General features: G+C 45.2%; 1 pseudogene; it reads left to right on the forward strand.

The window, feature by feature from the left end:
• Positions 1-944: 944 nt before the first annotated feature.
• On the forward strand, positions 945-1,966 carry LOC100582963 (annotated as a pseudogene).
• Positions 1,967-9,614: the final 7,648 nt, after the last annotated feature.

Below are 9,614 nucleotides of genomic sequence, written 5' to 3' on the forward strand. Positions count from 1 at the left end.
GGTCTCAAACTCCTGGCTTTCAGCAGTCCTCCCACCTCAGCCTTCCAAAGTGTTGGGATTACAGGCATGAGCCACCACATCTGGCCTGAGGCACCCGGCCCAGCCTAATTTTTTCTTTAAATTTACTAAAAGAAAAACAAGATCCTTTACCACACCACTTAACAGAAAAATATTAACTTAAAATAATACAAATAGTGTGCAAAAAAGTCACTTGCTGGGTTGATTTAGCATTTTGGTAAAGTATACAAGCTCTGGAGACAGACTGAATATGTATCTTAGCTCAGCTACTTACTATGTGTATGATTTGGGGCAAATTACATACCTTCTCTGGAGCTCAGATTCCTCTTCTATAAAATGGGGATAAGAATTCCTCCTTCATGAAATTGTTGGAACAATTAAATAACTTAATACTATATATATATTTTTGAGACGGAGTTTCGCTCTTGTTGCCCAGGCTGGAGTGCATTGGCACAATCTCGGCTCACCGCAACCTCCACCTCCCGGATTCAAGCGATTCTCCTGCCTCGGCCTCCCAAGTACTTGGGATTACAGGCATGTGCCATCACGCCCGACTAATTTTTTTTTTGAGACGGAGTCTCACTCTGTTGCTCAGGCTGGAGTGCAGTGGTGTGATCTCGGCTCACTGCAACCTCTGCCTCCTGGGTTCAAGCAATTCTCCTGCCTTGGCCTCCTAAGTAGCTGGGATTACAGGCGACGGCCACCATGCCTGGCTAGTTTTTGCATTTTTAGTAGAGATGGGGTCTCACCATGTTGGCCAGGCAGGTCTCGAACTCCTAACCTCAGGAGATCCGCCTGCCTCCTCTTCCCAAAGTGCTGGGATTACAGGCATGAGCCACCGCACCTGGCCTAATTTTGTATTTTTAGTAGAGACGGGATTTCACCATGTTGGCCAGACTGGTCTCGAAATCCTGACCTCAGGTGATCCACCTACCTCAACCTCCCAAAGTGCTGGCATTACAGACATGAGCCACCAGGCCCGGCCCTTAATACTATTTTTTTTTTTTTTTTTTGAGACGGAGTCTTGCTTTGTCGCCCAGGCTGGAGTGCAGTGGCGCGATATCAGCTCTCTGCAAGCTCCGCCTTGCCGACTCGCGCCGTTCTCCTGCCTCAGCCTCCCAAGTAGCTGGGACTACAGGTGCCCGCCACCACGCCCGGCTAATTTTTTGCCTTAATACTATTTTTAAGTGACAACACATGTCATAGAAGTATTAGCTATTGTTACTAGTACCAGTGCCTGTGGCACTTTCCTTATCTGTTAACTATTAGAAAAATAAAAAGATGTGCTTTCCCAGGCGGCTGCTGAAGATGGCGGTGGTGCAGGTCCCAGTCCTCGATGGTCGAGGCCATCTCCTGGGCCGCCTGGCGGCCATCGTGGCTAAGCAGGTAATGTTGGGCTGGAAGGTGGTGGTCGTACGCTGCGAGGGCATCAACATTTCTGGCAATTTCTACAGAAATAAGTTGAAGAACCTGGCTTTCTTCTGCAAGCAGATGAACACCAACCCTTCGCGAGGTTCCTAACACTTCCGGACCCGCAGCTGCATCTTCCAGTGGACCGTGCGGGGCATGCTGCCCCACAAGACCAAGCGGAGCGGGGCCAGGTCGCCCTGGACCACCTCCAGGTGTTTGACAGCATCCCACCGCTCTACGACAGGAAAAAGCGGATGGTGGTTCCTGCTGCCCTCAAGGTCGTGCGCCTGAAGCCGACAAGAAAGTTTGCCTATCTGGGGCGCCTGGCGCATGAGGTTGGCTGGAAGTACCAGGCAGTGACAACTACCCTGGAGAAGAGGAAGGAAAAGGCCTAGATCCACTACCGGAAGAAGAAACAGCTCGTGAGGCTACGGAAACAGGCTGAGAAGAACGTGGAGAAGAAGATTGACAAATACACAGAGGTCCTCAAGACCCACGGACTCCTGGTCTGAGCCCAGTAAAGACTGCTAATTCCAAAAAAAAAGAAAAGAAAAAGACGTGGCTGGGCTCAAAGCCTCCAACCCCTGGGCTCAAGTGATCCACCCCAGCCTCTGAAAGTATTGGGATTACAGGTGTGAGCCACCATGCCCAGCCATTATAAAACTTTTAAACCTAGTTTTTAAAATGTTTTAATTTTTAAGTTTTTTTGAGACTAGGTTTAAAAGTTTTGTAAGTGGCATGATCACAGCTTACTGAAGCCTTGACCTCCTAAGCTCAAGAGATCCTCTAACTTCAGCCTCCTGAGTAGCTGGGACCACAGGCATGCACCACCACACACAGCTACTTTTTACATTTTTTTTGTAGAGATGGCTTTCACTAAGTCTCCAGGCTGGCCTCCAACTTATGGACTCAAGCAATCTTCCTGCGTTGGCTCCTCAAAGTGTTGAGATTACAGGCATGAGCCACCATGCTCAGCCTAAAATTCGTTTTAACTAATAAAAAGTTTTAGTGGGGAAAAAGTCAGTAATTTAGCTGAGCATGGTGGTGTGCATGCCTGTGGTCTCAGCTACTTGAAGGCTGAGGTGGACCAGGAGATCAAAGTTGCACCACTGTACTCCAGCATGGGCAACAGAATAAGACTCCATCTCAAAAAATAAAAATAAATAAATAAAATCAGTGACATACCACTATATATGGATAAGAATGGATACAAATTAAAAAGACTGACAATACCAAGTGTTGACAAAGATGTGGAGCCACTAGAACTCTTATTCATTGCTAGTGGGAATGCAAAAGGGGACAGCCACTTGTATAACAGTTGGAGTACCTTATAGTTAAACATACATTTAGCATATGGCCCAGTAATCCTACTCCTGGGTAATTATCCCAGTGAAATGAAAATATATGTCCACATAAACATGTATACATGAATGTTCATACAGTAATATTCATAATAGTTAAAAACTAGAAAAAATCCACGTGTTCAAGAGGAGGATATAGAAACAAACTGTGCTCTATTTACAAAATAAAATATTACGCAGCAATAAAAAGAAGTGAACTCTGACACATGCAACAACACAAAGGAATCTCAAAAAACATCATGCTGAGTGAAAGAAGCATAACACCAAAAAGCACATGCCATATGATTCTATTTTTGTGAAGTTCTAGAACTTGACAAACTTATGGTGGAAATATTTGAAATACTATTTGCTTCTGCAGTGATGGAGAGGAGAAAAAAAAGTCCAGGAGATTGAGGTCAAAAATTCCATGAAGATAGTTGGACATGGTGGTGAGTACCTGTAATCCTAGCACTTTAAGAGGCTGAGGTGGATGGATCACTACAGCCCAGGAGTTCCAGACCAGCCTGAGCAACATAGGCAGACCCTATCTCTATAACAATCAAAATTTAAAAATTTAGCCTTGTGTGGTGGTGCATGCCTGTAGTTCCACGTATTTAGGAGGCTGAGGTGGGAGGATCCCTTGAGTCCAGGAGTTTGAGGCTACAGTGAGCCATGATTGTGCCACTGCAACTCCAGCCTGGGTGACAGAGCAAGACCGTGTCTCAAAAAACAAAAAACAAAAGAATAAAAATTAAAAAAAAATTATACAGATATTTTATAGGTTTTTTTTAAGGGAAGAAGAAATTTTTTTCAAAAGAGAAAAAAATTCTATAAATAAGTAAACTGTTCCCCACCTCTCTTACCTAGTTCTTAAATAGCTTTGTTTGTTATTCAGTTTCTTCAAGTAGCTCTTGTTTCCATCTCAGCAAATTTTACCTAATTTACTGGCATTTTGATCTCAGAGAGTTGACAGTTTGACAAATGAGCTGAAGAATCCATCAAAGAAACACAGTGTGGAATAATATATCTTGCTAGCCTTCCAAATGTGTCCCAGGGGTCAGAAATCCAACTGGTCACTTTTAGAGAAGAGTACTAATAAACTAGATTTATAACTAATAACACGGGACTGGGCGCCGTGGCTCACGCCTGTAATCCCAGCACTTTGGGAGGCCGAGGCGGGTGGATCACGAGGTCAGGAGATCGAGACCATCCTGGCTAACACAGTGAAACCCCGTCTTTACTAAAAATACAAAAAATTAGCCGGGCATGGTGGCGGGTGCCTGTAGTCCCAGCTACTCGGGAGGCTGAGGCAGGAGAATGTCATGAACCCGGGAGGCAGAGCTTGCAGTGAGTCGAGATCGCACCACTGCACTCCAGCCTGGGTGACAGAGTGAGACTCCGTCTCAAAAAAAAAAAAAAAAAAATCACTAATAACACGGACAAATCTCAAGAAGATCTCAAAAATTAAAATACAACACATAGGCCATGCGTGGTGGCTCAAGCCTGTAATCTCAGAACTTTGGGAGCAAGACTCTGTCTCAAAAAAAAAAAAAGTCATGCTTCAAGACCAGCATCAGTTTCCAACCAAATCTACTACCAGGGTCAGCATTCATTGATACTATTTCAGATTAGATTAGGGTTCATAATGAAATATGTGACTTGGATAGTCCCCTAAACCTCTTTTTATTTTTTTTCCCCAGGACACATACCACATTTCAATACACCATGTAACTGACTTATTCAATGTGCCTATTGTCTGTCTCCCTGCTCCAGAATTCAGCTCCAGGAGAGCAGAAATCTGGGTCGCTCTATTCACTCATGTGCACTAAGGGCCCAAAAATGATGCCTGTTGACATAGATGGTGTTCAATAACTAGTTGTTGAATAAATCAATGAACTTCTGCCATCGAATAATTCCTATCTGCCAAATAATAATCCTATAAAATAAGAAGAGCTATCAGGGTTTACTACATGCCAGTCCCTGGGCTGAGCACTACATACATTATCTTATTTAAACTTGCAATTTGGGAGGCTGAGGTGGGTGGATTACTTGAGGTCAGGAGTTCGAGACCAGCCTGGTCAACATGGTGAAAGCCTGTCTCTCCTAGGAAAAAAAAAAAAAATTAGAAAGGTGTGGTGGCAGGCGCCTGTAATCCCAGCTATTTGGGAGGCTGAGGCAGGAGAATTGCTTGAACCTGGAAGGTGGAGGTGGCAGTGAGCCAAGATTGTGCCACTGCACTCCAGCCTGGGCAACACAGTGAGACTCAAACCATAAAAATAATAATAAAATAAAAATAAATAAAAAATAAACTTTCAACAGCCCCATAACCTAGCTATCAGACCCACTTTGCAAATAGGAGACTTAGAAAGGCTAAGCAAACTGTTTAAGATTACACAGCTGCCAGGAAGCAAAGCAGGAATTTGAATTTGGGCTCTGCAAAACTCCTAAGCCTGCGCTTAAACACTCTCTCACGTGACCACTAGCTAGGAGAGCTACATGTACAACACCAGAAAAGAAAAAGAACAGATTTCTCTGCACTTCAATTAGAACTGGTGGCTTCTCAGCATCCAGTAGCTTCATCAGTCCCTAAAGGTTTCTCTTGTTTGTGTGTTTTGAGATGTCTCACTCTGTCACCCAGGCTGGAGGGCAGTGGCATGATCACAGCTCACTGCAGCCTCGACATCTGAGCTCAGGTGATCCTCCCACCTCAGCCTCCTGAGTAGCTGGGACTAGCAAGTATATGCCACCACACCCAGCTAATTTTTTATTTTTTGTAGAGACGAGGTCTCACTGTGTTGCTCAGGCTGGTCTTGAACTCCTGGACATAAGCGGTCCTCCCACCTTGGCCTCCCAAAATGCTGTGATTACAGGCGTGAGCCACTGCTCCAAGCCTCACACTCACTTCTGGAAGTTGAAGTGCAATCATGAGCTTAGATTTGTGGTTTAGGAGGAAAAGCTTGAGCTTTGAAATCTTACAGTTGTGGGTTCAAATGTTATTTCTCTGCTTGCTACCTGTGTGACCTTCAAAAGTTAATTAATCCTTCTGGACTTAGATTTTTCACTAGTACAGTGGAAATACTGATGCCTCCCTTGTGAAGGTTGAGAAGTTAAAGAAAATGTTTGCAATAAATATTAAGGCCCCTTCTCCTTCACATGGTCACATAAAAGAAAAACCAAGGTCAGGTGTGGTGGCTCATCCCTGTAATCCCAGCACTTTGGGAGGATGAGGCAGGCAGATCACTTGAGGCCAGGAGTTTGAGACCAGCTTGGTCAACATGGTGAAACCCCATCTCTACTAAAAATACAAAAATTAGCTGAGTATGGTGGTGTGCGCCTGTAATCCCAGCTACTTGGAAGGCTGAGGCAAGAGAATCACTTGAACCCAGGAGGCGGAGGCTTCAGTGAGCTGAGATCGTGCCACTGCACTCCAGCCTGGGCAACAGAGCAAGACTCTGTCTCAAAAAAAAAAAAAAAAGATAAACCGAGCATGTTTTTTCCTGTTAGAAAAAAGATGGGAAAAGAGAAAAAAGGAGAGGTATTTAAGATGTCCAAGGTACCTTTTCTCATCTTGTTTGAGTTTTGTTAGAGGAGGATTGGGAGCAGGGCAAGGAGACAAAAAAACCAGGGGAGTTTCTTTTCAAGACTCCTCTTCCCTGAGCATGTCCCTCACATCTCCCTAACTGTGAATTTCTGTTGGGAGCAGCAGAGAGGGAGTGAGAGGAGAGGAGAGGGAAGGGGAAAGCTCAGAGAGTCCTCCAAATTTGTGGTGCTACAAAGCAACCAGAATGGTTTTCCTCTTTCTTATTGATCTTGATAGAGACAGGAGGCAGAGAAATTCTAGGCAGCTTGGTCAACATGGTGAAACCCCATCTTTAATAAAAATACAAAAATTAGCTGAGTGTGGTGGCGTGTGCCTTTTCACACACCCTCTCTCCAGCTCCCCTCTCCACTGAAAATGTTGCCTTTTCCGAAACTACCTACAACCCACCCCACCCCCCATCCTGTGCCTGTAAAGACCCCAGACTCAGTCGTAGATGGGGAGAAGTGGCTTGACTGGAGAGAGGTGACTTGACTTCGGAGAGACAGCTTGACTTCAGGGAAGAGCTGGCTGGAGATGGCTGGACTTCAGGGAGGATTACCTGCCTGTCCCGCCCCCTCTCCAGCTCCCCTCTCCACTGAAAGCCATTTCCATCACTAAATAAAAATTTTCACCTCCACCATTCTTCAGGTGTCCATGCGACCCTATTCTTCCTGGATGCGGACAAGAGTTTGGGACCCACCGAGTGCGGGTACCAAAAAAAGGCTGTCATACCAGCCTTTTGTCCCCACTGGCAGAGGGCAGCCATCTCACGTGGACGTGGTGAGGCAAGGGGCTCACTGAGCTGATAACACACCACTGTCCACAGATGGTGAAGCTAAGAGAGCATTGTAACGTGCCCTCTGGAGCTTTGGGGGTCACAGGCACCTCCTGCTGGGCAACACCACAGGGCCTCCACAGAGCCTGCTCCTGCAGGTGCCCAAGGTGGCCATGCCCCTCTTGAAAGTCTGACGAAGGGGTCGAGAAAAATCCTGCATCAACTCAGAGTTATTTATATATTCTGGATGGTAATTCTTTTATCTGTCATAAGCATGCAAATATCTCTCTATGGTTTGTGGCTTGACTTCTAACATTTTTCTTAGTGTTATTTCTTGTTAAGTTGTATAATTATTTATTGCTTTAAAAGCTTTAAAAAGGCAAGTAAAGCACATTAGAATTTTCTTTCTTTCTTTCTTTCTTTCTTTCTTTCTTTCTTTCTTTCTTTCTTTCTTTCTTTCTTTCTTCTTTCTTTTTCTTTCTTTTTCTTTTTGAGACAGAGTCTCACTCTGTCCCCCAGGCTGGAATGTAGTGGCACGATCTCAGATCGCTGCAACCTCCACCTCCCCAGTTCAAGTGATTCTCCTGCCTCAGCCTCCTGAGTAGTTGGGATTACAGCTGCGTGCCACCACATCTGGCTAATGCTTTTGTATTTTCAGTACAGGCAGGGTTTCACGATGTTGGCCAGGCTGGTCTTGAACTCCTGACTTCAAGTGATCTGTCTGCCTTGGCCTCCCAAAGTGCTGGGATTATTGACGTAAGCCACTGTGCCCAGCTTCTTTTCTTTCTTTTCTTCTTCTTCTTCTTTTTTTTTTTTTTCTTTGAGACAGGGTTTCTGTTTTGTCATCCAGGCTAGAGTGCAGTGGCATGACTTTGGCTCACTGCAACCTCTGTCTCTTGCCGTAGCCTCCTGAGTAGCTGGGACTACTGGCATGCACCACTGCACCTAGGTAATTTTTGTATTTTTGTAGAGACAGGATTTCACTATGTTGCCCAGGCCAGTCTCAAACTCCTAAGCTCATGTGATCTGCTCACCTCAGCCTCCCAAAGTGTTGGAATTACAGGCGTGAGCCGCCACACTCAGTCAGCATTTGTTTTCAAAAACTAAGTAAGTGGATATTTAACTGGCAAATGAGTTGTTATGCTGTTAATTATTCTTTTATGTATTTTGTGATATCTCGTAAAACAAAAATAAAAAACACCAAAGAAAGGTTTGATCCTCTTTCCCCTTTTCTCGGGCCGCAGAGCACAGCTACCCACGAAAACCCCCTTCTCTTAAACCTTCTTTAGTGAAGGCTATTGAACACAGGAGAAGAAAGCTGCATCTAAAAATGACTTGGAATTCTGGGGACATTCTTGGCTAAGACACCCAATCACAGGAACAGCCCCAGGCCTGGTTGTGAAAGAGGCTGCTTGTCTCTGGGCGCCTCCATTCCTGAACCCCTACCCTGTCCTTTCAACATCTTCTCCCCCAGGCACCTGGCAGTCTCATGGGACTCCCAAAGTCACCTCCCCCAGCACCAGACACACAGGAAACCCACAAAGGGAAGAGACTTACTGGAAGTAGGCTCAACCCCATAAAGATTTACTTTTTTTTTTTTAAGGATTTACATTTTGCAAGTATTTAGGGAGTGGGCAAAGAAAGAAGAAACAGCCGAAGCTCCTGCGGGAGGGGTCTTTCTAAATAAAGCCTTCACAGAATGGCCAGGAGACTCCTCAGGAGGTCCTAACACTTCAAGACCCCATCTTGTTCAACATCAGAGCCCCAGTGGCAAGCCAGTGCTTGGTAGGCACCATATATGTGTTGAATGAATTAAATGACTTGTTTTGTTCTGTGCCAGGCAGCGTGTGAGTCACTGGGAATATGTCAGTAAAGAAAACAGACAAAAATTCCTCTCCTCTGGGAACTGCTTCCCGTCTATGTATGGAGCTGGGGGAAGGAGGATGAGGGTGCTGAGGACTATCAACAAAATAAGTACATTTCTATTAAATTGATATTATACAGTAAGTACTTTGGGAAAAAAAAGAAAGGAAGGAAGAAAGAGAGGGAGGCAGGCGGGCGGGCGGGCAGGCGAAGGAGTGGAGGAGTGAGCTTCGAGGCTACATAGGGAACAGGGACAGCAAGGCGATGAATTCCCCTCACCCTTCAACATTTCTTGTCATTTCAAGACTGAATCTCTCAAGTTCCAAGAATACGTTATGTGAAACCCGTCTCTACAAGAAATACAAAAATTAGCTGGGCATGGTGGTGTGTGTCTGTAGTCCCAGCTACTCGGGAGGCTGAGGTGGGAGGATTACCTGAGCCCAGGGAGGTCAAGGCTGCAGTGAGCTGTGATTGTGCCACTGTACTCCAGCCTGGGCAACAGAGTGAGACCCTGTCTCAAAAAACACAAAAAACATTATGCTGTTTCTCGCTTCAGTAGTTTGCATATACTGTTCCCTTTGCCTGATATTTACCTCCTGTCTTTTCCACCTGGCCAATTCCTACGTGT

Source organism: Nomascus leucogenys, chromosome 16, assembly GCF_006542625.1.
Source record: "Nomascus leucogenys isolate Asia chromosome 16, Asia_NLE_v1, whole genome shotgun sequence".
Taxonomy (NCBI): domain Eukaryota; kingdom Metazoa; phylum Chordata; class Mammalia; order Primates; family Hylobatidae; genus Nomascus; species Nomascus leucogenys.